Source organism: Amblyomma maculatum, chromosome 4 (genome assembly GCF_055883805.1).
Source record: "Amblyomma maculatum isolate TAMU_Amacu chromosome 4, ASM5588380v1, whole genome shotgun sequence".
Taxonomy (NCBI): domain Eukaryota; kingdom Metazoa; phylum Arthropoda; class Arachnida; order Ixodida; family Ixodidae; genus Amblyomma; species Amblyomma maculatum.
In genome coordinates, this window is record NC_139347.1 from 33,196,074 (window position 1) to 33,223,487 (window position 27,414).

At 48.5% G+C, this 27,414-nt stretch overlaps 1 protein-coding gene across 3 annotated transcripts in view; it reads right to left on the reverse strand.

The window, feature by feature from the left end:
• LOC146190648 (uncharacterized) overlaps nt 1–27,414 on the reverse strand; it is a 273,402-nt gene that overhangs the window by 142,156 nt on the left and 103,832 nt on the right. The window contains exon 1 of one of the 3 annotated variants that reach the window (XM_084601027.1): nt 24,454–24,702. The exons of the other annotated variants lie outside the window; for them this stretch is intronic. The gene's annotated coding sequence lies outside the window, so the exon portion shown is untranslated. Of the gene's footprint in view, nt 1–24,453; nt 24,703–27,414 lie in introns of those variants that run through there. 3 annotated transcript variants of the gene reach the window in all.

The window sequence follows — 27,414 nt, forward strand, 5'->3', positions numbered from 1 at the left end:
ACTTATTACATTTGGAGCAAGTGACCTATACGCAATAAGTGCTACGGCCCCACGCCAGAGCAGGGTCATTATCTTTGAATTTATCTTCAGTGCAGCGGAGCTCTTGCTGCGGACAGTTTAAACCGAAAGACAGAGAGAAATAATAGAGGAAAGCGGCGACTTTTGGAGTCGTTGGTAACTGCTCCGAAATGGAAAATAAAAAATGACCGAAGTGGAGGTATAGAGGAAAGCGATGGAGGAACTGAGAGCAGATTTCGGGGGCAGAACGGGAGCGCTTTCGCCGGCCTTCATCCACGAAAGCGCGCCTGAAAAAAATATATATATTGATGGAACGATGTCGATCCTTTCTCTCTGCTCCCGATCTCCGGGTTCGACGGGGAGCTCGTCTCCTATCGAATCACGGCAGACAGACACTCGTGTTACGGATCTCTTTTCAAAGTACACTGCAGCGCACCAATCAAAGAGGAACACACGCCCAACGTACACGCACTAAAAAGGAGCTCGGATTTATATACAATTGCTCAAGATCAACGAAAGAACCAGCGAAAAAGCAAAAAGAAGAAAAAAAAAGAAAATAAAAACGCTGCCACGATCCTGAGAGCGAGCACACAAACGCACAGAGCCTCAGGGAAGGCGCGGCTCTGCCAGACCCCGAGTCTCCATCGCAAGCAACTCATCGCCGGCATCCTGAGCGGTACTCATCGAAAAATTTTCTGCCTCGGCTCTGCAAACGGACCGGGCACACGAGAGGAGGGGAGGAAGGGAAACTTCATCCATCTCGATCGCAACGCGTCGCCGCTTATTGAGTTGACAGAGTCGCGAGCGCCTACTGCCTCGGACCCAGGCGGTAGCGGCGAGGCTATACCATGCAATAGCGATGATAGTGGCCCTCCCCCACGTCATCGTCCTCCCTCATCTCGTGTGTTCCCAAGGGAGACGGAATGAAGACCGGTGGCTCCCATCGGATCAAAGCGGCAGGTATAACGCCCGTAGGATGCGAGGAGTAGGGGTCTGTGCCAATGAGAGCGACGCGGCATGGACGGACTCCTCCACTTCGCCGCTGCTGGCTGCTTTTACCGAGCCTTGCGCCATACTCTATTCCGCATACACTGTGGACAGCACAAAGATGGAGAGAAAGGGAGTATTCGAGCTTGAGAGGACGTCAATAGACGAGGGAATATGAGAGTAAGGAAGCGCTTTTATTCCTATGGGAACACGGAGGTGAAGAAAGCGCGCGCCACATTGGGTGAAGTTGCAAGATGCAGCTGGAGTAAACACTCTGTTGAAGACAGGGAAAGCGACTTTGGCAGCCGGCTGTTTGCTCCGAAACATCGCAACATAGTCGTGTTAGAAAGGTCGCGAATGAAACATAATGCATTTCGTGCGAACACAAGCAGGCCGCACTGAGTTGAGGTGACATTAAAAGACCGAAGGCCAGGTTTTGTTTGGATGCACGTGCGTATATACAGATGAAAAGTTCACGCGGGAATATTGTAGCAGGCACTCACTTCATTTCTGTTCCCTCTCAGCACTGAGTTCATTGAATCGCAAGACCTGATCCTCGCTTATAAACGACACAGGTTCAAACACCTGTTTATAAGCAAACAAAAACGATGTTACGTCTTGCAGCTGACAGAAGAGAACGATATTAAAAATGAACGCTTTGGCGATCTTTTAAAAAAGTATCCAAATTGTAGGCCTTCGGGAATATACTTAAGATATTAGTTTACATGATCAACGAGCCTTTCTACTATATCGACTAAGGCGTCGCTAGCAATAAGCACGAATCTCTCGCTTCCATTTTTTTTTTCGTTTTTTTTTTTTTTTTTGTTGTTGTTGTTGTAACGGCCACAGCTTGGGTCCCTTCGTGTTCCCACATAAAGTGTATATGTCATCTGGTTCCACAGCCCCTTTGGAACTACAAATAATGATTCTGCGGTGTGCTACAATAGAATTCATTGCCACCTAAGCGCATGTGTGCTAGTTCTTCACCGCTCTTCGGAGACGAGAGTAAAGGGGTCCACACTCTTTGTCGTTTTGTTTCCATCATAAACGTTCAAAACTGCTGCGATTAAGATGTCGAAGCATAAACAACGGCAAAAAAGTACAAAATCAAGACTAAAGAAAATGCGTTTTTAATTTCTGAACAAGCGTTTCAACCGTATAGAACCGAGGAATCCTCTGCCAGGCCCCATTCCATCTCACCGCTGACTGTATCATTAAATGCTGAAATGCTCACTTACAAAATAAAACTTCTCGATTAGATATTCAAGGTGTTGAGTTCACTTCATCTGTCTAGGCAGGTTCTGCTACTCAGACGTACGCATGTGTATACCTAACCCTCAATCACCTACCTACGCGCGCTTACACCTTATATTTGGAATGGTGTACATCTAATATTACACAATCATGCGCAACACAGGTAACAAAGCAATAAAATGGAGAAATTACCATACATTCCGAGCGAGAACGCCAGCCGACATTGGAAATTGACTCCGTATATTACTGATGCTGAATACGAAAAATGCAGCTACACGAGGAAAAAACTATCGCGCGTTAAGCTGTGACTGCGTACAACGAGGAAATGAGAGTAGCGCAAGGCATGCAAGGTGAAAGGAAAAGCGATGTCGTGCGCCGCTACATCTCCGTCCGATGTATTTCGCATAGCGCGCGTGAGCCACTTGCTCTCACGAAGCCAGCCTCAACAGCAACAATGACTCAGCGCCGATGCTTTCTTTCTAACGGCCAAGGGGTGTAATGAGCGCACGCACGCACGCACGCACGCACGCACGCACGCACGCACGCACGCACGCACGCACGCACACACACACACACACACACACACACACACACACACACACACACACACACACACACACACACACACACACACACACACACACACACACACACACACACACACACACACACACACACACACACACACACACACACACACACACACACACACACACACACACACACACACACACACACACACACACACACACACACACACACACACACACACACACACACACACACACACACACACACACACACACAAAGGAGCCCATAGAGCCGAAAGTAGGTACAAGGGCACAGAGAAAGCACAACACCAAAAAGCCTTAGACGGGTGAAGCAGACGCTCAAGCATCAGAATTCCTACAGCCGTGGGGAGGCTCAGACGGAAGAGGAACAAGAAAAGGTGCGCAACAGGTAAGAAACTGCGCGAATAAGAAAGTTTATGACCGCGGGAAAAAGGCGGCGCCTAACAGTCGTTTCTTGTGGCCTTGAGAAAAACCTACGCGCCTCGACAAAAGGTGCGCGTTTACTGCGTCTCTCACTTCTTTCTGAGCGCTATTCACGAGTGAACATTTATTTTGGCAGCCTCTTGCAAGCGCAAGAAAAGCGGCCACGGTGAACACGTACAAACCTGCCGACACCATAAAACGCGAATAGCTTAACGCCGACCTGAATGCGTACAATCGTTACCGAAGGCGGAGTGTGAAACTGAATGCGGTCGCCTAAATAGTGCGAGACGAAAATTCAGAGGTAAGCGAATAGTATATGCTATCACAAAAACAAATCGCGTACGAATAGTGCAGCATTTTCTACAGAATCGATTGCAAATTGGGCATCTAAAACCGAATTCCATCACGAATCGAATACTGTTAATATTTGCGAATGTAACGAATATTCGTGGCAAAACAGTGAATCGATAGCTGGGACCGTGCGGTATGCGCTGCGCTAGGACTTATGGAATTATATCTTCAGCTGTCAGGAGCCGAGACACTGAGCTCTATTACTATAGGAAAGTATGCGACACGATGTTGACATGGACAAGTGTAAGCTCGATGCACGTCATGTCATGCTTATTGTAAAATTATACTTAGCTCCTGATGACGACACGGAATAAACTGACAATCCAGTATGGTGACTACGAAGGTGAGGACTCTGATGGCGACAGAGAAGTGAATTGTTGAGCAACTCTGCGAACTGAACTATGTTGTTGTGAGAGATGCCAGAGCTACGGAGAATTCCCTTCATCGCGTAACCAAAAGAACGTTGTCAACCATTTTTTGTTTCGTAATTTAGGGTGCTCGCTAACGGTGATGTTAAACATATGTCACCGGTCTCGTATAGCTGAAGCAGGTATTTAGTCAAGCCCAATTGCATTGACCTCCTATTCATCCATGAAATTTTCTCTACATGTGCTTTTTGTCTGTCCCAGAGCCTTTTATTTGCCTTTCTATACGTTATAAAATCGTAAATGCTCTCAAAAGACGGAGACACAGAACGACTGATGCGCAGTGTCTCCCCGTCTTGATCTTCATCTTTCGAACGCTCTTATGGTCTTGTAATGCGCAAACTGGACCAAACAACGCCACTGCTGCATTTCTGTACTCACACAGACCGCATTTGCCGAGCAAAGTTTTGTTCAGTGCTGCTATACGGGCAACCTCCAACGAATCCACGTCTTTTTTTTTTTCTCAGTCACGGTTAGCTTCCAACCTGACGTTAGCGCAGTAGGAGCTAACACCTTGCAAGATCCCTCGCCTAAATTGTGGCCTATCTTGAAGGACATCCCGTTGGCGCGTGCAGAAGGCAAGATTGGTGCATCCGTTCCAAGCACGAGCACGAGCACTAGCAGCCGCTGCAGCAGGAGAAGCCATGCTTTCCGGACACGACCACCAAGGCCGCTGAGAGCCGTAACACCCACCGCGCTGCGCAGCTCGTCGCAATAACTCGTGATGCCGGACGGAGACAACGTGCTAGAAGAAAAAGGAGAGAAAAGAGAGAGAGAGGAGAAGAAAGGCTGGGGAACGCTGCATCCAGACAGGGAGGGCGCCGGAATGGGCAGGCCGTCTTTTGTCTTCCTACGACAGCAGCATGCCACCTTGAACGCATCCCAGGGGACGGCCCACGCTCGCCAACCAGCCACGCTCGCGAGCCAGGCTCGGCTACGACGACGACACGCAAAGGCTCTTCTTCTCCACGACGGCTTGACGTCGCTGCGCTGGGCGTAGGTTTCGCACTGATGTAAGGAAGATAACAAATGGCGGACTCTTACGTGCGCATCTGTCTTCTTGGCTGCCACCGAGACAGCGACAATGGATATACAAGATGACGAACGGCTGACGAAATCACGACACCGGCTTGGCAGCGCCTCAACAAACGAACACGACACCGTTTTCACGTTATGAGAGGTCATGTATCGGCGACTGAAGCGATGTAGATGCGAGGGAAACAGACACATTACGACGTGATCACCTGATACATGGCATCAAGGCAGATATGAAATCTAGCAGGTTTTCCAGTACGTCACATTATATAAAGGAGGAATTTAGGTGCAGGTTTTCTATAGGCCCCATTTAATACAATGCTGGCAATGACAATACAATCACCGCCAGTGTCGGGGGCTGACGCTTGCCTTGGGTATTGCAAGCCGAAGCGTAATATGCTCGTTAGACAGGTCACACGGGTTTTGCTTTCTTCCGGGAAGGAAGGGGAAAGCATAAGAGGAGAGGCGGCAACTTAGTCGCACTGCGTTTAAATGTATGCGATGGGAGCCCGGCTTGCTCAAAGTACTCCCACAGTGCGCTCAAGGGCTGAGCTACATGTACGCGAAAACTCACGAGAATGCGACGGCGGCACGCTTCGCGCGAAGTCTTTGCGCGAACAGAAATGCAAGTGTCGCTTGGCTCGTCGTTCGGATCTGCCGAAATAGAAAATTTCGCCCGTTCGCCCAAAAGCGCATGTGCGATCAGCCGTTCGTCACTGCCGCTCATTACGCACGCTTTCTTTATTTTGCAGTGTTTCATTGTGATTGTGCATTACCGCGTAATTTTTTTCGCTTTGTGCGAACAATGGTGAATGGACAAGGATTCAAAGAACGTGTAATCTCAACCGAAAAAAAAAAAAAGAGGTCACGTGACCACCCGTAGAGTGCAGGTTGACAAATTTGATCCAGTTTGTTGTAAATCCGTTTTACTTTGTCCCATGTTGTCGCAAAATAACTTCAATTACTGCAATCGTTATGACTGTTGCTGCATTTGCTGGTAGTTTTGCGGTGTGCTCAGCCACTATGCAAGCAACACAGTCTACACAGAGCGTCGTTATAAGCGTCGTCGCCGTTTCGCTCTGTTCGCGCTGTCACGTGCATGTATCTTCCCCAGTAGGTGACGGAGCGAACCATATTCGCTTTTGCCACGCCGCCTTGTCGCGTCGCTCACTTTTTCGCTCACATGTGGCTCAGTCTAAAGGGACATCGTATTCACTGCAACCGTTGGCCTCCAAAGACAAAGCCTGGTTGCACGTTGAGCCACATAGACATAAGAGAGATTTAGCACACCGTGATCCGCGATCCGCTACCGTTATCCGCCACCGCGCGTTCCATTGCGCATGCCCAGATCAATCTGATGCCGATAAATGGCGCCACATACTGAATGTCGGCACATAGACCTGCCGCATTGGAACCAATCAGCTTGTACGCCCCGCCCACAAGCGGTAGAGGGTCACGGTGGCGGATCGAGGATCACGGTATGCTAAATCTCTATATTCTAACTACATAGCCTGAGTCGCTTTGGGACGTTAAACCCCCCAAACCAAACAGGGAATAAGGAACCATGCCTGGACCTCGGAATCTTCTGCTTGATGATGTTTTGCTTCCCCCAAACGAGCACGATAAGCAGATGCAGAGTCAGAACATTCTAACACCTCCTGTAGTCTCTCCTTTTTTTTTCTTCTTTTTTTTAAGGGTCACACCTAAATTTCGTTGCCATCATTCGTAGCATCAGCTTAGGATTGTTAGATATCTAGTCTATAAGAGTTTCAGTCAGTTCATTTTTCGTGGACTTTGTTCTGTCGGAAACAAAGCGTGAAATTTGAAAATACCTCCGATGTTATTAGTTTCAACAGTTCTTTCGTCAAGTGTATTTATTCTCTTCGTGGAATCTAGCATTAGCAATGTGCTATATGAAAAGGACTGACGATGCATGCCTTGATCGCTTCGATTATTAATATCGGTGGGAGAGCTTTCTGGTCTCTGGTACCCTTAGTAATAAAAATGATTCATTTTCTAAACGCTTTAAATCTCACGTTTCTGAATCTAAAATAAAAATCTCTCTATTTCTGCAATCGACTATAGGTTACAGTAACGAAGCAATAGGGACCGGGCGCCCGTTGTAGGGCCCCACCGTCGCCTCAGGGAAATATTTATCAAACTCACAATGAATACGTAATAAATACGACTTCACTCTCCAACACAAATGTCCACACAATCACTCTCATCAATACTTTTGTTCATCTGCAGACCTCGCACTAAATTCTAGATTCAATTTTCTACTCCTCATATCTTCCATAGACTCTGTCCTTTCCAGTGGCGCCAATTTCTCATCTACGCCCAAGAGATTTCGCGTCGCAAGGAAGTGACTAACGCACCGAAGTTCCGTCGCCACAGATCTCTAGGCATCATTGTCCTTGACCGCTCATGCGCACGAATTCCCGAGCGAAAAAAAAAAAAAAAAAAAAAATTCACGCACCCCTTCTTCCCCGGGGAATATCCAAAGAATAACGATCCGCGCGCTTCAAAGACTATGCTCACACGCTATACCAAACGCACGGCCATAGATAGCGCAGGATTCCACGCAAAGCCTGCTTCCCTGTTACCACGCGAATTCAGGTTTCCCTGTAGCGGCCAGCTGTCACGTGTTTACTCGGCGCAGTAAGCAAAAGCTCAAACAGAGCCGGTCCTTCGTCTTTTTTTTTTTTTTTTTTTTGTTCTTCCTAGGCGCATCCCGACCTCTGAAATTCGGCGCGGTGCATGCCATTTTGCCCGCCATGACCACGAAACTCGATGCAGCGTCAGCGAACTCAGCAGGTTTGCCGAAGCTCCGAACGTGTTTGCCTTCCAAGAAGCGATATTCAGATTTCTCAGTCGTTCGTTCACCCCTAGCGCGTTTTCTGGCCCCGAGCCATTTCTTTTTTTCCTTCTCTTTCCAGATATCACACAGCGGTCCCTCGGTGTCGATTTTATCCTTATTTTATAACGGCGAGTTGGTTTGCAGAACCTGAGCGGGCCCTTTCCTCGCCCTGAGTGCCCTCGGGGTAGGATTACGTAATGATTCGTTTACCGATGGGATTCGTTTTTTCTCGTAACGCGGGACTTTTTGCTTTTGGGTGAACAGAAGCCCAGCTTCTCGTTATTAGCCATGGTCCGTTTTTCCGGCGTTCTTAACTAGTGGAAGAACATCTAGTCGCGTTATGCAGGTCATAACATAATTATTTCATCTAAAATTAAAAAAAAACAGCAAAAATCACAGCATCACGCCGTAATCGGAACGTCGCAAACAAGCCTTGCGATGTCTCTTCCAGCACAAAAAGTTCAATGTTTTGCATAGTGAACGGACACTGATCCCACTTCGAGTTACTAATCAATTCGGTCATCTGGGGCAGTCCCGGCTATAATTAGTTAGTCAAGACTACTCTGTAATCGCGGTGGTCCGGAGTTCGATGCTCATACCAGAGCAAAATTTTGAAATTTCAGAGAAACCGCGAAGTTTCTTTACAAGTGCCGTAGCATTTCCTTTGTAGCTTAACGGCAGCTGTTGGATAGATGCTAATGGGTAATTACTCTTTCAATCCAGACCAAGTATGCATTAAATTTGCATAGGCAGTTGCAGGGTCACAAAAATACCTAGAAGAAATCTGCCGAGACTTCACCGACATCACGAATGAGTCAGGCCTTTGTTATTTTAAAGGCTATCGAACATTCTGTCCAAAATGCTAATCATGTACATTTATAATGACCCTGCGTCTAACGCATACACGAATATTACACAGTAAAAAAAAAAAAAAAGAAAACACGAAACACCATTACTTTTGGTGCAAGCGACAAGGTAGTCGATACATTGATTCTGTTGTGCACCGAAGTAAATAAATTTCCAGCACAAAACATTAAGTAATGTCCCGAACCAGCACGTTTCTTCGACCCCATTTCCTCTTTTTTTTTTTTTTCTTTCTTGTTATTCAAGGAGCTCTTCGTCAAGAAGATTAGGGTGGAGTAGGAGGGGACGTAGCTGTACAAGGCAAGAACCTCAGGACACTGAAGCGACTGCATCCAGCGCTTGCAAGTAGAACATGCTCGCGCACTATGTTTAATATCGACCAGCGTTCTAGCAGCCGCCGCGAAGCGGCCTGTTCGTGTCAGGCAACGAACGAAGCCCAGCCGTTTCGATCTCTTGTCACACAACTGACTCACCTCCGCCTACTATCGATGAAAACCTGGCGCGGAAGGCCGGCTCTGATCATGGCCAGGCGGTCTCTTCCCTCCCTCTTATCGCGCGCATCGGATTGAACTGAACCGTCAATCTGCATCCCCTCCCACCTTATCCTGCACGATTTAGTGAGCGGGCAAAAGGCAGTTTCATAGAGCCGGCAGTGGTCGTCCGTGGCAGGGTGCAGTTTACGACGCTTTACCACTCCGGTCGTATTTTATTCTCCCGGCCTCTGGGTCTTTATAGTATGCGTATGGATCCCGGCATGAATTGCGTTTTTCTCCCCGTTCAGCAGCGGTGACTACGTTATGAGGTAAAAGATGTGAAAACTTACGGGGCGCGCATAGATGATCCATGAATATCCGGTATTCAGGTTATGCCTAAGCGCCGGAGAAAATAAATCCACAGCCAGACAAAAACATCAGACCGTCATGAGAACTCGAACAATGCTATCGCTTTTCGCATCTCAACACAGTAATGTCAATTCACTGGCATTGAGTGCATTGCAATAAACTGAGCCCCAAAAAGCGTTAACCTGACTTTGAATGCTAAAAGATCAAAACATTAACTGCGCGGCGTTTGTGCTTAATTATTTTATTTTGTACGCTCATGTCAGGATGCATACTGCCAGATCCGCGTATCGTTATTGATGGGATAGCTTCAGAACAGCTATGTAACAAAAACCTGCCGTCCGACATTAGTCAATGGTGTGACGTCATGCATTGAGGAAGGCTAGCAGGCTTGGAAAGGAGAAGGAGCACTAGTGGAAGAATGAGAGGTGACAGCAGAGAGGGAGTTACTTAGAAAATGAAATAAATTTGTAATTGCAACTAGAAATAGAAACGAGATCGAGATTAGAATTGGAACTGGAATTATAAAAGGAGAAGAAAATTTTAACGGAGGTGGATAGGGGCCGCTAAGAAATCAACAGTAGAAATAGAGCTAGAACAATAATTAGAATTAAAATTGCGATTGGAATTGAAATTTTATTTTTGGTTCTAAATAGGAATTGGACGGACTGGAATTGAAGGTAAAAACTTGGCTTGGTCGGTTTGGTTAATGGGGTTTAACGTCCCAAAGCGACTAGGCTACGAGAGACGCTGTAGTGGAGGGCTCGAGAAATTTCACCTTCCTGGAGTTCTTTAACGTGCGCTGACATCGCACAGCACGCGGGCGCCTTGCTTTTCGCCTCCATTGAAAAGCGGCCGCCGCGGCCGGGATTCGATTCCGCGTCGTTGGGATCAGCAGTCGAGCGCCGTAACCACTGAAAAACCGCGGTGGGGTGAAGTCAAAGAATGTATAAGCATCAAGAAAATAATTCGTAAAACGGAGTTACAACAGCCATTGGTGTGAATGAATTCAGTTCAACAAAAACCACTCACGAGATCAGACTACATGCTATAGCGCATTCCTCTCTGCATCAGTCGTATTGCTCACCCGTGAATATCCGTCTCGGCGTCAATGTGGACCCATCGTTAACCGATCACTTGGTCTCTTCTCTGTTCTTTTTTCCAAAGGCGCGTGTAAGGAGGGTCCAGGACGTAAACTCGATCAAATTTTATGGTCGAACGGCACCGCAGCAGACTTCAAGGTTCCGGCAAAAGCCTTAAACAACGCTTTTTTTTTTTACATTATGCATCGATTTCGCAACATCTAGCTGCCCTCCTCAAAGCCACATAAGCTAGCACGGTCAGGGGAAAGAAAAAAAAAAACGAAATAAAAAAATTACCCAGCCTGCAAAGCCTAATGCAAAGGCAGAACTAGGAGCATACTGTGGAAACCCTGTAGACTTGTAGCACACTGCATCCATTATACCGTCCTTGTCTTCCAAGCTTTCGCATTATACGCGTCACCAGGCGCCATGCATGCTCCTGCAAACTCCATATAAAACATGTGCATCGCATTCAGGGAAGCAACCTCCCTGCCTACCAACCCTCTTTTCCTGCCTCTCCCCATCTTACAAGATCACGCATACACAGGGGAGAAAGAGAGAGAGAGAAAGAACCAATCCTCACTCAAAGCAAAGAAAGTCGAAAGAAATGGAAGGAAGGCAACGGCAGAGCGAGGTCGCAAGAATACTCGAATCACTGCTTCCTGATCAATCTTGGTTCCTGAAAGGCAATGCCATGCACACACACACGGGGCAAAGCAGCAGCATTTTCAATAACGGCGCCAAGAAGCGCGGTAGAATGCAAATAAGAAAAAGATGAAGAAGTGAGGAAATAAGGCCTGTCGCCAAAGAACCGCTGCAGACGCCCATTCTGTCCCAGCCACGTGTCCAAGCCCCGGGCTTCCCCGTTTTTCAGTCGCAGGACGTCGGGCCCAAGCAGCATGTATATGAGAGCGTGCGCATAGCACAAACCACGGGCGCATATAGGATCGGGGCTCACCAGGCCGTGTACGCGCATTCACCGTTCACGTAAGCGGGGCCGGGATAGAGTGAAACAGGCGAACCAGTTTTATTTGTCCACGACACCCCCACGCACGCCTAGAAAGAACCTAGAAAGAATAAAGAAATAACGGGCAGGGAAAAACGGTCAGCCATATTAACGAGGGGGACGTAGACAAGCGAGAAGAGAAAGCAGGTGAATAAAATAAACAGAGTTAAAAGGCTGCCCCGTTCGAATGCAAAGCCATGAAATAGAAGCGCCGAGCAATACGGTGCGAGACAAAAGGAGGCGGGGAGGGCGCCGTCAGGGTTTCGGGATTCGGGAGCGAACAGGGTTCTCCGGGATCCGGCAACTCTGTGGCCATAGCGAACCACGCTTCACGGAGGTGGCACACGCTGGCAGACACAAGCGCAGGTCGGACAATTATAACTATCACCGGGAATGTAAAAGTGCAAATTATAAGTGGTGCCCACAGGTAAGTAAAGAACGAGTAATGACGCGCTCACTGGATAGCCATTCGCACTAATTTTAATAGACGACCTCAATTTGTACGAGTCAGACATTCTCCTTTAATGTCGCAGAATAGCAGCGTTCAGTGAGCAGCCGCCAAGAATATTCATCCGCCCCGCGCTTATGGAATATATCACTCGTCTGTGCATTAGATAAAGGGTCTGGCGTTAACATGATAATCAAGTCTACCGGTCATTGACCCATGCCTGGATGAATTAAACGCGAACGAGCACATCAATAACGGCGACATTGTTGGTGAACTTCTTTTCCAAGCGAACGATCGGAAGTGCCAATCAAGTGAAAATTCAGAAAGCACAGTGCGAAGAGGTGCTGACTTAAACGCTGGCGAGGCTTCTCATCGCAATCACGCCTGTTCAAAGCGTTGTACAGCGCGCCGAAAAAAACAGGTGTTAATGTTAAAGGCCAGCAAGGCTTGTAGCACCGCGATCATGCCCACTAACCCCTTTTTGTTTATTTCGCAGTTAGCTTATTGAAAAGTACGTCCACTCCAGGAGCGAAAGAACAAGCCCCTCCAATTGGTCGTCCACCATGGCACCCACCACATGGCAGGAGCCGGATTAAAGCCGGTTGCAAGCCCAGCCACCTCGCTGATGCGGCATTTCCGGTATCCCCAAATTACCGCTCACTTCGTGGAACTGGTGCCCAGCCCACGAAAGGAAACATCAGCAAGAATGTGCGAAAATAAAAATAATAAAAGGGATGCCCGCAAAAGAGGCTCCTCTCTGCTGAAGGAGCGCAGTTTATCAGTATATATACAGTGAAGCATTGTCCTCCGTTATGAATGACGCGGCTTCGTGAGTCTCTATTCTCGAGTTCTTTGTTCTGTGAACAGCGCTGATTAAGCGATTAAAAAGAGCATTGGCAGCTTTTAAGAGGATTATTGTTATTAATATTATTTTAAATGCAAGGGACAAACCTTTTCGACAAGCCTTTACGGTCACCGTAGTGTACATACCCGGTGGGTTATATAAAAATGCGCATAGTAGGCTGCTGTTTGTTTTATTATTATTACTTATGGAGATATTCCACTCACGAGTGTTCTTTTTCAGGCTCATCCGTTTAAGTCCGTGGACTAGTTCTTTAATTAGGCAATGAAAGGAAGTGCAAAAAGCCTCGCTCTTAATTTTTAGTGAAGAACAATATCTCGACTCGACGCTGACAGGAAAACCACTAATTTTTTGGTGTGGTGTGTGGTGTGTGGTGTGTGGTGTGTGGTGTGGTGTGGTGTGGTGTGGTGTGGTGTGGTGTGGTGCGGTGCGGTGCGGTGCGGTGCGGTGCGGTGCGGTGCGGTGCGGTGCGGTGCGGTGCGGTGCGGTGCGGTGCGGTGCGGTGCGGTGTGGTGTGGTGTGGTGTGGTGTGGTGTGGTGTGGTGTGGTGTGGTGTGGTGTGGTGTGGTGTGGTGTGGTGTGGTGTGGTGTGGTGTGGTGTGGTGTGGTGTGGTGTGGTGTGGTGTGGTGTGGTGTGGTGTGGTGTGGTGTGGTGTGGTGTGGTGTGGTGTGGTGTGGTGTGGTGTGGTGTGGTGTGGTGTGGTGTGGTGTGGTGTGGTGTGGTGTGGTGTGGTGTGGTGTGGTGTGGTGTGGTGTGGTGTGGTGTGGTGTGGTGTGGTGTGGTGTGGTGTGGTGTGGTGTGGTGTGGTGTGGTGTGGTGTGGTGTGGTGTGGTGTGGTGTGGTGTGGTGTGGTGTGGTGTGGTGTGGTGTGGTGTGGTGTGGTGTGGTGTGGTGTGGTGTGGCGTGGTGTGCATGGTGTGGTGTGTGGTGTGGTGTGGTGTGCATGGTGTGGCGTGTGGTGTGGTGTGGTGTGTGGTGCGCTACCACATACACCCATGTGGACCAGTCTGATTTATTGTGACATCCGTGACCGGCATTCAATTATGTGACCTTGGGATTAGCTGCCGACACGCCATGCCTCCGCGGCTAATCAATGTCAAGAAGGAATATTTCATCGGATGCAAACATTTGGCGCAGACATGCTTGCGTAATTAGAGCTGCGCAAGTGCGCAATTATGAATGTTTCGGCATGAGATTGTAATGAATTCATTGCTTGGTACTATAATGTAGAAACGAATCAAATGGTAGAAGGCTAGATGCATCGTCTATAGGTAAACGCCCGGCGTTATCTGTGTTTTGGTGTCCTGTTTTTAAAGTGAATAAACGCCAATTGGCATAAACACTAAAAAAAAAAGAAAGAGCAGCAAGAAGTGGGGAGGGGGATAACGACACCAAGACAAATAAATAAAAAAGATTCTTCAAAGCTGTCAGCCCCATATCACCCCAACTAAACAACAGAGGCTTTTACTGTCAATTTACAGCTAGGTCTGTGACACACCCCTCTAGGCAATAATTTCGCAACTTTATCCCCACCACATCAGGAAAATATACGGTACTTTACTGCGCAAACAGTGTGCCATCTGACGAGACGTCTGAACGGCCAACAGATGAATAACTGAGCCTGTTCTTTTCCAATTAATCGCCTTGTCAGCTGGTTTTCAATTTATCTCCATTAGCTTATGACGAGCTATCTGCAGATTCCGGACCTATTTTGCCATAACACCAAAAATTAAATGCTTTTATTTTCTTGCGAATATTATTTCCCTTTCGTGTTTGTTTCTCCCTCAGTTTGAATTTTTGCCAATACTCTCCACTGTAATGATTTTTACGACTGATAATCATTAAGTAAAATAAATTGACCATTATGGCAATCTAGAAAGTCTGCCGCAGATAGATGCGCCACATCCAACCAGAAAGAGTCCCGTCAAGAAGACGCCAAAACACACGGGCTCAGGCGAGCTCCGTGTTTACGTCAGAGAAGCTCTCCTTCGTGCAGGAAGATCCAGAAGCGCAGCCGCTGTCAGCAACAAAGGCCCGCTAGCGTCGCTTTCTCTGTGGTAGCCGCATCTTTCCGCTGGCGCCGCTGTGTATCGAGAGCAGAAGCAAACGGGAGCTCAGCGAGCCTGTAACAGCCAGCCAGCCAGCCAGCCAGCCAGCCTTCTCATCTCTTGCCTCTATAGCGTATATGGTGCCTGGAACCGATACGTATCTTTCTGCGTCGGCTCCCGCGGAACGGACACACGTGCTGGCCGCGTTATTTTTGCTTCACGGCCCAGAAAGTTGTGCAGGCGCTGCTTCTCCCCGCGTTTATTTGGGCCGTTTTTCCGCAGCGCGCAAGCACGGCTGGCTGCCCGGCCAAGGTTACGCTCAGCGCGCGTGGCGGAATCACGACGCCAGGCGCGCCTAATGACCGGGGCGCGAACAGGGGCTAATAAGGAACGCGTCGAATTTGTTTGGGGAGGCGAAAAGGTGGGCTCGCTTATTATGGGCGCGAAATCGAGTATCGAGCGACCAGTGGCAGACAATTTATCAAGCGCTCCACTACGGCTTTTAACGAAGCACAGTATACGCAGGCAAGGCATTGGCTGAGTATGGATTTACTCTGCTTTCTTCGAGTGGGGATTTGTCTTGTACGGATATTCGTGGCTGCAAATGCCCAGGGATGCCGCTCACATACGTTAGCTCACGCAGAAGCTTTGGTGAGTCAGATTTCTTTGATGCAATGAATTCACTTCCTTCCTCGGTCATTTTTTGTTTGTTTTCTCTCTGGGAGCGAATAGCGGATGGTCGCAGGAGCTGACCACGTCCAGGTTACGGCTAGACTCCATATAATTACAAATGGCGACAGAAAAGCAAGGGTAAAATGCAGCACCGGCTATTCATTGGCACCATTACGGGCTATGATAAAAAAACGCATAAAAAAGTTGCAATATCATGCGACTTACTCCGACCGGCTGTGCAGGTACGAGGAAGCCTGGGCTTCCCGACTGTCTCGAATATGCAAGAATACCCCCCCCCCCCCTTTTTTTTTTTTTATTCTGCAGGAGCAGCTAGTGCTTACAGATTCCCTACCAGCTACGTTCGCCAAGTTCCTCCCACAATGGCGAAAGCCTTTAATGGCTCATGCTGTCGTGGACAAAATGTGTCCCGCTTTTGCGGTGGCTCTGATTGGCCGAGACGGGATGACTTCATAGAGGTATCGACCGATCACAGAGCACCACCACAGTATGCGCGAACGAGTGCCTTATATGGCCATATGCCAATCAATGGTCAATTACGAATTAATTTTGGTGAAGGGTGGCTGTTCCTGGCCCTACAGGGCTGGGACAGTCAACGCCGCTTGCGGCGGGGGCTAGCCAACCACCTAATTTTTATCTGTTGTAGGCCGTCATTGCACCCGCCACCGCTTAGGTGGTGGACTACGGCTGTTGGAGCACGCGTCTTTCTCTCCCTCTTCTTTTTCTTTTTTTTTCTCTACTTTCTCTGTTCTGTCCACACGAGGCAGCGGAGGTGGCTCAGATACAGAGCCAGTAGCAGGCCTGTGCGTTTTCTTTTCCTTCTTCCTACAGCCACAACTACTAAATAATGACTAATTATTTATATTCAATGATCAAATGAGTAATTCATTATATAACGAATTATGACAAATAATTAAGTAAGGTATTGATTAATTAAACCTCCTTCAAGACTAATTACTTAATGACTAATTTATTAATTATTTACTAATTAGTGCCAGTTGCGTGGTAGAATGCGGCCCTCAGGCTTTCGCCTTTCACTACTTTAGTCACTGAAGTCCCTCGTAATTTTAACCTGCTGCAAACATGGCTACCCCGTGAGATAACTTTGTCAGGGCGCTGATGAGAGCACCTATGATAAAGGATATATGCTCAAAAGTTATCCGCTTGTCTCATTTTGGAACTGTCCAGTTGCCCAACATTATAGCAGCTAGGTTCCAACCACGCATATCACACGATTAGCCTTTTAGCACATCAGAAAGATACAAAACAGCCGTACGTAGGCTAATAAGACGCCTCCCATGCAAGCGCAGTATTACACTTGACGCCGACCCTGCCACTGCGCTTGACAGGAAGCGGTCCGTAATCCTCTCTCCGCCCCGTCATGGTAAACCTATCAAATATTGATTATTTTTTGTCCTTTCTATCTTAAGTAAAGGAGAAAGGAACTCATCCGGTTTGTATCGGCATTTTCGCAACGGATCTCCGCTCCCCCTAGAACAAGCCCTGTCGGCGGTGGCAAGCCACTAATTCCTGCGGATTTAAACGCTATTCTGAAACGCGCTTAGGCAGGAAACGTGGGAGCTCTGAGAAGGGGCCCGCACCGGCCGCGAAGGAAGGAAGGAAAGGCTCCCGCAGAATTCGCTTGCGTCCCCGGCATTTCATAATTAACGAAATTTCACGAGCTCGCGCACCTAATCCCAAGCCGCAGGCCCGGCGAGCCAGCATCGCACGTGCGCATAAACCTGACGGAGCACAGGCTGAGTACCCAGACACACGCTTCGCCCGGCACCCCGCTCAGTCTAGCCACAGAGAGAATCCGCCACCAAGGGTCGTCGCTCCCTTCGAAGTCATCGGATGCCCAGCAGGCCGGAAAAGCAGCGTCCTCTTCCCCATGCGCGTGGTGCCGTCCGTTGCGATGGTCTCCTCCGAGCGGGCCTGCCTTCTATTGATTTCCCCGGCCTCGTTGTCTCCCTCGCACCCCTTCGCTCATTTTCTATTAATTAGACAACTTCCCCGAAGCGAGCGCGCGCACACCACGATCTATACACGTGACTCTTTTTCCTGCCTGCGAGCACACACTGAGAAGCTTGAGAGTCCCTCTCTTCCCTCATTCCCCACTCGCACGAGGGAACACGCCTTGTACCGTTGCTTCCGTGCCGTGGCACGTGTCTTCCTTTCCTTGGCATGATTCGTCTTCTTTATGCTTGAAGCACTTCACGGCGAATTAGGGAAAGCGCCGCCCTTCCTTCCATTTGACTTGGCTGTGTGTTGAACGCAGTGCCTGAAGTTGACAGTTTTCGTATCGGATCAGAGTTCTCGTTTCGTAAATGCTGTCGTTCCGCGTGTTACGAAGCTTTCTGATTCTGAAAGCAGCGGACGTAGCTTCTCGTGCAGTACAATGCGTCTCAAAGGGAAAACGAAATGACAGGGTAACAAAATGACAGCACCGTCATACTTTTGGGCAAAAGGATAATCAGCTAAGATTGTTCCAGCTTTACGGGGCAGATATAAGCACAGTGGAGGAAAGAAGCAAACATTTAGATGCGAAATTTGAAAACCATGCCGCAAGACGTACGAGAACGAATTCTTCCGCGCACTATCGCCGATCCAGAACGGTAAGAATAATTTATGGCCTTTGGCGATGTCGAAGAGGCGACCTTGGGTAGACGGGGCTCACCGAAAAGCCCTCCAACACTAATGTCCTGCCGCGATTGCAAGAGCTTAAAAAATAAGTGGTAATGTCGCTATGAAATTCGCTAGCCATAAGCTCTGAGCTGTCAGACCAAAAAGCCCGGCGTTGAACTGAAATAACGCAGGTAACTAAAACAGCTGATATAATGCTTTGTCCAGTACTTTAAGTGTTTTGTCGTCGTCTTTCTTAGCGCAGTGCATTTTTTTAATTATGTCTAATTACCAACTTGCCCAACTTTCTACCTTACTGCGATATAATGCTTCTCGGTGCGCTTAAAATGTACTCAAAATCCAGCTTTTCCTGCTCCTACAGCTATATACGTCCACTTCTGAAACGTTACAACCCTACCAGTGTGAAATTCTAAGCCACCGCCCCTCCTCCTCCCACCTCTCCGAACTAGTGCAACCTTTCCATGAATTATTTTTCGCAGAAATTAATAAAATATAGTGCTCGACCAATGTACAGAGTTATTGGTCAAAAGTTTCCAAGGATCATCTGATGCATCTTTTACTCACCACCCAAAGGTCTTCAGTCCGGGGAGGGGGGGGGGGGGGGGTTACTATATTGTCGAAAAACAGGCAATGTAGTAATGTAGTAACCCCCCCCCCGGACTGAAGACCTCTGAGTGGTGAGTAAAAGATGCATCAGATGATCCTCACTCATAAAGGATATGGTGGTCCCATAGGCGCTGTAATTCCTTGTGTATACTGCTTAGAGCAAACTATGTGACCTCAGACCGTTTGACCTATCCTGTACCTCTTGATTAGGCATCGCAACTCCCCTTGGCCTAGGGCCAAACCATAGAAAAAAAAAAAAAGAAAGAAGTACGGAGCATGAATTCTAATATATGCCATATAACCAGGGGTAGCCAGAGCTGGAAGCAGGCTGGAACATTTTGGAGAAGCTCGCGGAGCAGTAATGCCATTTCGGAGCAGCTTTGCAGCAACGAAAGGAGAGCTTTGGAGAAATCTAATGTTTTGGAGCTCGTTTCTTAGGCCAATCGCCTTTAATAACTGCAGACGTACAAAATTACCAATTTTATTCCCTTTCATGCAACATTAGATGCTTTTCCGACTATGCACGCATCCCTGATAAAGCAAGACAAACGGCCAAAAATGTTTAATATAACACATGCGAAATAAAATAGCAGGAAACGGAATGCTTGCTTGTGCACTTCTGAACATCTTGTACGACCTAAAGGTTCTTACCTATTTTCACTTGATAGATTCAAACGTGGAGACTACCACTCACTTTGATGCGCTCAAGCAGTGCCACTAGATTGCAGTTCACATCAATGAGGAGCGGATTCCTGCCCTCTATCTTGTGCATATCCTTTTTGATCCTATATGCCTCTGTTGATAAATTTTCAAACGCTGATTAGCAGTGCTTTCAGGAAGGATGGATGGCACTCAAGGGTAGCCTTTTCACCTATCAGCTTCTTTACTTAACTTTTCTAGAGAGAGGCACTTCGGCACACCACCCCATAGCGATGCAAGTACATGCTTTTGTCTGACATAGGCCTGACGTCTTGTAATTGACAAAGGGGCTAGAGGTTAAGTACCGGCTTGCGTTCACAGCAAAAGCAATATAACAACGTGTGTATTTTTTGCAGTATTCTTTGCTTCTCTCCCCGCTGGCGATTCAAAAGGCTGGGAGGAGGTGCTATGTGACGTGCACTGAACATTTTTTCGCAGTTCGTCCAATCACTTGTGGCCCATATTAAGTCTACTTGCGACCAAATATTAATTATGCTCCATACCCCTGTAAGTTTCACAAATTTAATTTGTATTAAGCCCAGCGCAATATTTGTTACACCTCTGCCCCCGGTGCGCTGCAATCATTCACGTGTTCAGCTAAATTTGATAGAAAACATCATTGCAGCCGTTTGGAGCAGTTTTAAAGCAGGATGGAGCAGGAAAAGCAGTTTGCAGCAGAATGGAGCAGATGGAACAGTGCTTCTACCTATGGAAAAATACTGAAGAGTTAGGGAATTTGGGGAAGGAATCTTATAGTTTAAAAGCTGCGGTAACAGAAAACTAACCCGCACAGTGCCACGGCAGCTAGAATAATCTACTACGCAATCACCAAGGGGATGCCAGAACGTCGTTCCAGACGGACCAGCTGAGCGAGTAGAGGTGCAACGCAGGCGTGTCAACCCAACGCGGTTCAGTCGCCAGACAAGCCGGTATTCAAAGGAAGACGACGGGGCGCCACTGAATGAACGGCCCCCGGCCGAAGAACTTCGGTCTCCCCACGTCCTCGCATTAGGGCTGCGAGGAAATACGAGACCTCCAGGAGGAGCAAAACAGAACTTCGGGATGCCGGTCACGCAGAACCATTGATCGCGGCCTCTTGCCTCTCATGGGTTCCTGGGGAATGCTTAGCGCGATTCGAGGTCTTCCCCTCACCACCACCTCTCCCGAGCCTCCCTTCTTTTCCCCGACACTCTTCCTCAAGCTCTTCCTTTCCCCACCAACGTTTGTATGCGGTCGTGAGCCTTTGACACAGTACTTCGTCTAGACTCTCCTCCAAGAGAAATGGGGTGTAGGCACACAGCTTCTCAGCAAAGCACGCGGCAAACGGATAGAGAAGGAGGGAGTTTCGGGATAAAAAGGGGAATTCAGTCTCTGCGTTTTTACAAACGGCCTGTCCTTACGGCGCCGACCGCGGACAAACTTTCCGGACGCCACTGGACTTTCACTGACCCTCGGGGGGCAGCAGCAAAGGAAAAGTATTAGGAATGAAAAACGCGACAAAACAGTACTTCAAGACATGTGGGGGCCTCTGCAGCTGTGTTGCTACAAGCTAAAAATAAAATGAATTTGGATGGTTAAAGAACTTTCACAGGAAACAGAAAAAAATGTAAGCGCAGAGATTGAACAGCAATTTTTCCGCGGCGCCACCACTCGGAGAAACGCCTTCGCGCGCTAACGAGAAGATCGTATTCTGAGCAACGAAGAACGAGTTTTCCTATTACTGTTCGATCCAGGTTGTTCTTGTCCTGGCCGGCGGCCAAAGCTCCCGGAGCGTGAGCGCCTCAACCTCCATTAGCCTTTTCCCAGAGTTAAGTGTATGCAGGAGGAAAGAGCACCGCGAAAGCTGCGTCGTGCGCTCTCTGGTTTCTGCTTTTACGGTTTCACAAAAGCAATACATATCCATTAAACTCGTTTTTTAATGGGTATAAGCACTGTTAACGAAAAGTATCATCGGCAAGTACTCTCATTTGAGACGCACGGGTATCGTGCTTATTACGAAAGTAGTCTGAAAGGTTTTGCTGAGCGCTGAGTGAACCCACAAGACGACGTGCATGCCATTGCCGAGCATTGTTTCATTACTTCTTTCACGCAGTAGAGACAAAGCTGTGAGAGAGCGTAAAGCTAAGCGCTGAAGGTCTCTTTTTGCTTCGCAAACCCTTTTTCATACTGGGATGCCTTCCGAGCAATTTGCGTAAAGACCCTCTAAGACACTGAATTCACGAAAAAAGCTGCGACAGTATAGTGAGAGCACACCGTTGAAGCAACTGTTCTGAGATGAATTACGTACCAATTTTAGGAATTTTAATAGCGCCCTCCCCTCTTCCTTGGTTACTGCATGGTCGTTTACATAACCCACGAGGTGTGCCAGTGGGTTATGTGCCAGTGCTGGGCTCTGGGTCGTAAATAAAGCCCGCGGAAATAGCGAGGGCATCATGCACGCCCTAGATGCCACGCACGCTAAGCCATTTCCGAGAGCGCTTCAACTCCACACCGATAAGCTGCTTTCTTAAACAGTGCATGAGATGTGGGAGCTAAAGCTGTAGTGATCCGCACACATTTCAAACCCGCAAAGAAATTCGAACGCAGACAAGAATTAGATAGAGCTAATGAAATGGCGAACCAATAACTTTGACAGCTCAACAAGATTAGCATGTATTGGTATGGAATGGAGGTTGGAATGCATTTCCATGTCACTGCAAATACCACCTGTTCTGGGCGCCATCGCTTGGCGCACATTTACGTGGCACAATAGTTTTAGGGCTCACACAGTACCAGCACTGGATGCCGGTCTCAACACTGTTCGCCTTCCACTGTTACGTGCTATGTTTAACCCATGGTAAACCGGCCTTCTTGGTTTACCTTCAACTGCTGCTACTGCTCTTGCATTACTATCTGTCAGCAGATTAATTGTCCGTGCGCTAGTCTTTTTTTTTTGTTTTTTTTTTTTACTCCTAAAAGTGTTTAGCTGAATACTTTTGCCCGAGACCTGCAACTGGGCAATGCGCAAAGGGAAGCATAGCCATGCGTCAGTATTAAAACTGCGGTTCGAACGGTTTCCAGGCTTAAAGAAAAGAGAGAGAGAGAGAGAAAGAGAGATGCGGTTCAGTACTGTTTTTATATTTTTCCGCTCCCTCCCTGTTCGGCTGTCATCGTGTTCACTTCATTCCGACGACGAACAAGCCTTAACAGAGAACGGCGGGGAGCCATTGTTCATGCGTAACGTTTTCTTCATTATTTGCTTTAAAATTTTATTCCTTGGTAGGCTCACTGATTGGGCATTCACCCGCTCCAACAGTTCCTCTCCGCATTGCCCCGCTTTCCACTGAAGCCCTGTGAAAAGCGTTGTGTGTATGTGCGTGCGGGGGGCAGAAACACGCAGCCCGTCGTGCTCGGCTGCTGCAGCCGAGATAATCAGCCGTTTCCCTGCCCGCCATGCAGACTTCACCATGTACCCGGTCCCCGCTCCCTTTCAATCCCGGCACGCAGCACGGGTGTCGGCAAAACTGCCGAAACCACCCCTTCTTCAACGCACTCGTATTTCTCCCTACCCAATACACTCCCTCCTCTCCCTCTGTCGCTCTATCACGAGGAAGAAGGAAAAGTTAGATGAAATACTGAAAAGGCAAGCGCAGGCGGAGAAGCAGCCTTCATTGAATGCGTCAATGCAAGAGGCGATGGTGTGCCATTGTCGAGCGCAGCGAAGCGGTGGCGAAGGCATCGCGCACGCGACGAGCTCTGCAGTTGCAGAGAAGGCCCGCCACCACGTGCCCGCTATTTCACAGGTTTCGCGCGTGTCGCGTATAGAGTCGGCAGCCAGTTTTGGGGAAACTCTGCGCTCCTCGATTCGCTTCACACATCCCGTTATAATGCACGCTCTACACTCTATGCGGAACCCCGCGCGGCAGCCTGGTTCCAACCACACCGTGTTACGCCCACACAATGCCCCCGCTCCGGCCGCGTCAGCTACAGCGATCCCAGAGCTGGCTGTCTGAATGAAAGGCTCCGTCAGAGGGAGTAAACGACTATATATAAAGCAACGATAAAAACAGGCAAATTAAAGAGAGCAAAACCGAAAGAATTGTGACGTCGAAGAGCGAGAATGGTGTTGCAGTTCATTGTATACGCGCGAATCTGATTGGAGAGTCTAATTTCACGCTTCGTTTATTTCGTCCCCGACTTCAGTCTCAAAGATACTTCAGATTTCTTTTTTTTTTTTTTTTAACTTTTCGGGAGCGGCAACAATAGACTGAGGCTCCTTTTGAAACAGATCCAACTTCAAACTTACACGCAGTTAGAGGTACTCGACAACTACTTTGCATGCTGTTAATTAATTTAGCTCATTCGTAGAGAAGAAATTCGACTCGGTGCAAAAAGATGCGCCGTCGTTCAAGGTTTCAACGTTCGTAGCCAACGAATATCGCATGAAGTGTGTTAAGATGTAAAAAAAGAAACAAAGGTAGTGCTTAAACGTGGGAAGAACAGCGAACTGTTTTCCGCGATAGCAGAGCGAGCACAGACGTTCCGTAATTGCGTAGGATTAGGAGAATCGCCCTTTTTCTCTAATCTCGAGCAAGCAGTTAACAGCGACCTGTATTATTTATAGCCCCAAACCAAGGTGAAGGAAACAAGCTTGAGTACAAATTAAACCTCGCCGCTCACTGCACAAAAAAAAAATGAAAGAAAAGAAATAAAGAATACGGAATCCCGCTGCACTGTAGACAAATTACCAAAAGCGCTTACCTGGGCTCTTTTTCTTTCACTCGCTTTACGTTCGCAAATATTTTTCGGTGCTTGTTGCCTCTTTTTTCTCTCGGGGAAAACTTTGTTATCCAGCGTAATAAGCGCAAGTTCCGTGCGACCTTCCTTCCTTTCCCGGGCGCTCGCGGCCATCGGCGCACACTTATTAAGGCCGAAATCTCGTTATCCGGGGCGCTTCCCGCTCCAGCCAGCGCCGTCTCGGCAGCGCCAACGAAAGCCAAGTTACAGCCGACCTCTCCGCGCCGAGGGGCACAATCGAAACAGAACAGCGGGAGTACGAGTGCCGGCAGCTGCGCCGGTGCAAGACTGCACGGGAAAGAGAGCGCTGGTCCAAGTCGTCAGACGGTCGTTCGGCATAGCAGAGAGACCAGCACAGTCGCTCTCCGCGGCCTACAGAACAGCCAAAATTAAACACTGATCAGTTTTCGGCATGGAGGTACTGCCTTGAGGCTGCGATATTATGCCAAAAGACGCAAATAGCGTGTGCAAAGTAGGAAGAAAGACGTAAAGAAAAAGGAAGGAAAGATATGAAAGGAAGAACGGGAATTATAATAAAAGAATAGAACAAATAGAGAATTGAATGCGGAAGAGAAAGAAAGAAAGAAAGAAAGAAAGAAAGAAAGAAAGAAAGAAAGAAAGAAAGAAAGAAAGAAAGAAAGAAAGAAAGAAAGAAAGAAAGAAAGAAATGAATATTTCGCCGTCTGCTCTGCGATCTCCTCTTAGGCAGGGTACATATCGTCCAAAGGACGCCTATATGTCTCATAATTTTACGAACCAGAAACGTTGCATTAGAAGTTGGATGAAGCGGATGTAACTAAGAACTACTGACAGCGCAGAATCTTAAGATACACGTTTCAGTGGGCGAAAAAATGGTGCGATGACTGGCGGTGATTACACCAATGAAAGTGCGCGCACCAAACTAGCGCTACTTTCTAGAGAAGCTCGCCGTTTTGTCCTAGAGTTGTGGCCCGTTGTCTAAATCCCTTCGGTGTGATAGCAGCTCAAAACAGTGATAGCAGCTGACCTTATTAGGGAGAAGAAAGGCGCGCTGAATTACAAACGGACGCCGCGTCGTAACGACTACCGCCAGGCAAGCGTCTGCAGCTTCCGAAACTTCCTCGAGCTACAACTTTCTCCTTGGCATCTTGGCGAACACCACGCGTAGTATATATGCTCATGAGCGACAGCAGAGAAGAGGCATAACGTATGCGCGTGTGACAGCGGCTGCATTTGCTTTCGGCCATGCGATGTCGCTTCCGGGGGGCAAAACTTGGCGCGGCCGGAAAGAGACGCGCCTTGTGGCGCGCACGCGTTCCTCCACGGTGGAGAGATAAGAAAAGGGAAGGTTAACCTTCCCTCCCCTCTTCTTCCTCCCTCTGCCAGAAAACTCGCTGCGCCAAAACCTCTCGGCCGTTCTCGACGCCGTCTCCAAATGTCACCAAAGGTGGCCAAAGCAGAACGCAACCACTGGGGCATTAAAAAGGAAGTAAGAAAAATCCACGTTCCTGGTGCTAGCAGGAAAGGGTGCAGGGGAAGAGGGAGAGAGAGACGAACAGACGCGTGGGCCGGAGAAGATTGCAGCCGTCTAGCGCACAAACAACGCGCCGGGGCTTCCTGTGTGACGACAGATCGAGGAAACCCAAGCAAGCGCTGTTCGGAGACGCGATGGTCTCCGCATCCGTTGCCGTCGTTGCATCAGCGAACGCGCAACGCGAGCGAAGTTTGGCGGCGGAGAATCGCTCGCTCCGTCGAGCGCGAAGATAATAGTGCTCCGGCGCGTCGTTCGCGATCAAAACATCGTTCGGGTGTAGCGCACGCATAGGACTCGTGGATAACGTGCTTTCGAGGATAATACGAAATAAAAACAGAGAAGGAATGTGACGACAACAACAATAATGGCATGCTCGGCTCGGTCTAACGTTTCCTTTGAGTCGGGCAATTCTGTCGTTCGAGCGTGCAGATTGTGATGGAGTCGAATACGTTCACTGGACAATTTCTAGGCAACTGCAAATCGACATCGCAATGCTTCTTTTCTGTTCTGTATGAAATGCAGCACCTTGTGCATCGTAATGAAACACGAGATGGAAAGTGTTCTTTTTTTTTTTTTCCTGTCCCGAATCCAGGTATGAAACACCACCTTCGGTGTAAAAGCATCGCGGGCTTCGTTCAGGTATCCGTGGGTTATAACGTTCTTCTTTTATTATTTCTCTCATCTGAAATGCGTCTAGGGAAAGGACAAAACAGCTACACTCGTCTTGTTCTTTCAGAGCAGGTTTCATGATATAGCGACAGCCATAATTAGGCCCACTTCACCCGGTATCTGAGTGTAAGGCCAACATCACACGGCGTTCAGTTCTAACCGCTGATATCGGCTTCATGTTACGGTAACTCTCGCGGTAACACGCAGCGGCGAACGGTGGCGGCAGGAGCCAGGAGCGCGCGCAGCAATCGGAGAACACGCGCGATCGCCGCCATCAAGAAAGAGGGAATGTACATGCAGCGGCGAACGGTGGCGGCAGGAGCCAGGAGCGCGCGCAGCAATCGGAGAACACGCGCGATCGCCGCCATCAAGAAAGAGGGAATGTACATGCAGCGGCGAACGGTGGCGGCAGGAGCCAGGAGCGCGCGCAGCAATCGGAGAACACGCGCGATCGCCGCCATCAAGAAAGAGGGAATGTACATGCAGCGGCGAACGGTGGCGGCAGGAGCCAGGAGCGCGCGCAGCAATCGGAGAACACGCGCGATCGCCGCCATCAAGAAAGAGGGAATGTACATGCAGCGGCGAACGGTGGCGGCAGGAGCCAGGAGCGCGCGCAGCAATCGGAGAACACGCGCGATCGCCGCCATCAAGAAAGAGGGAATGTACATGCAGCGGCGAACGGTGGCGGCAGGAGCCAGGAGCGCGCGCAGCAATCGGAGAACACGCGCGATCGTCGCCATCAA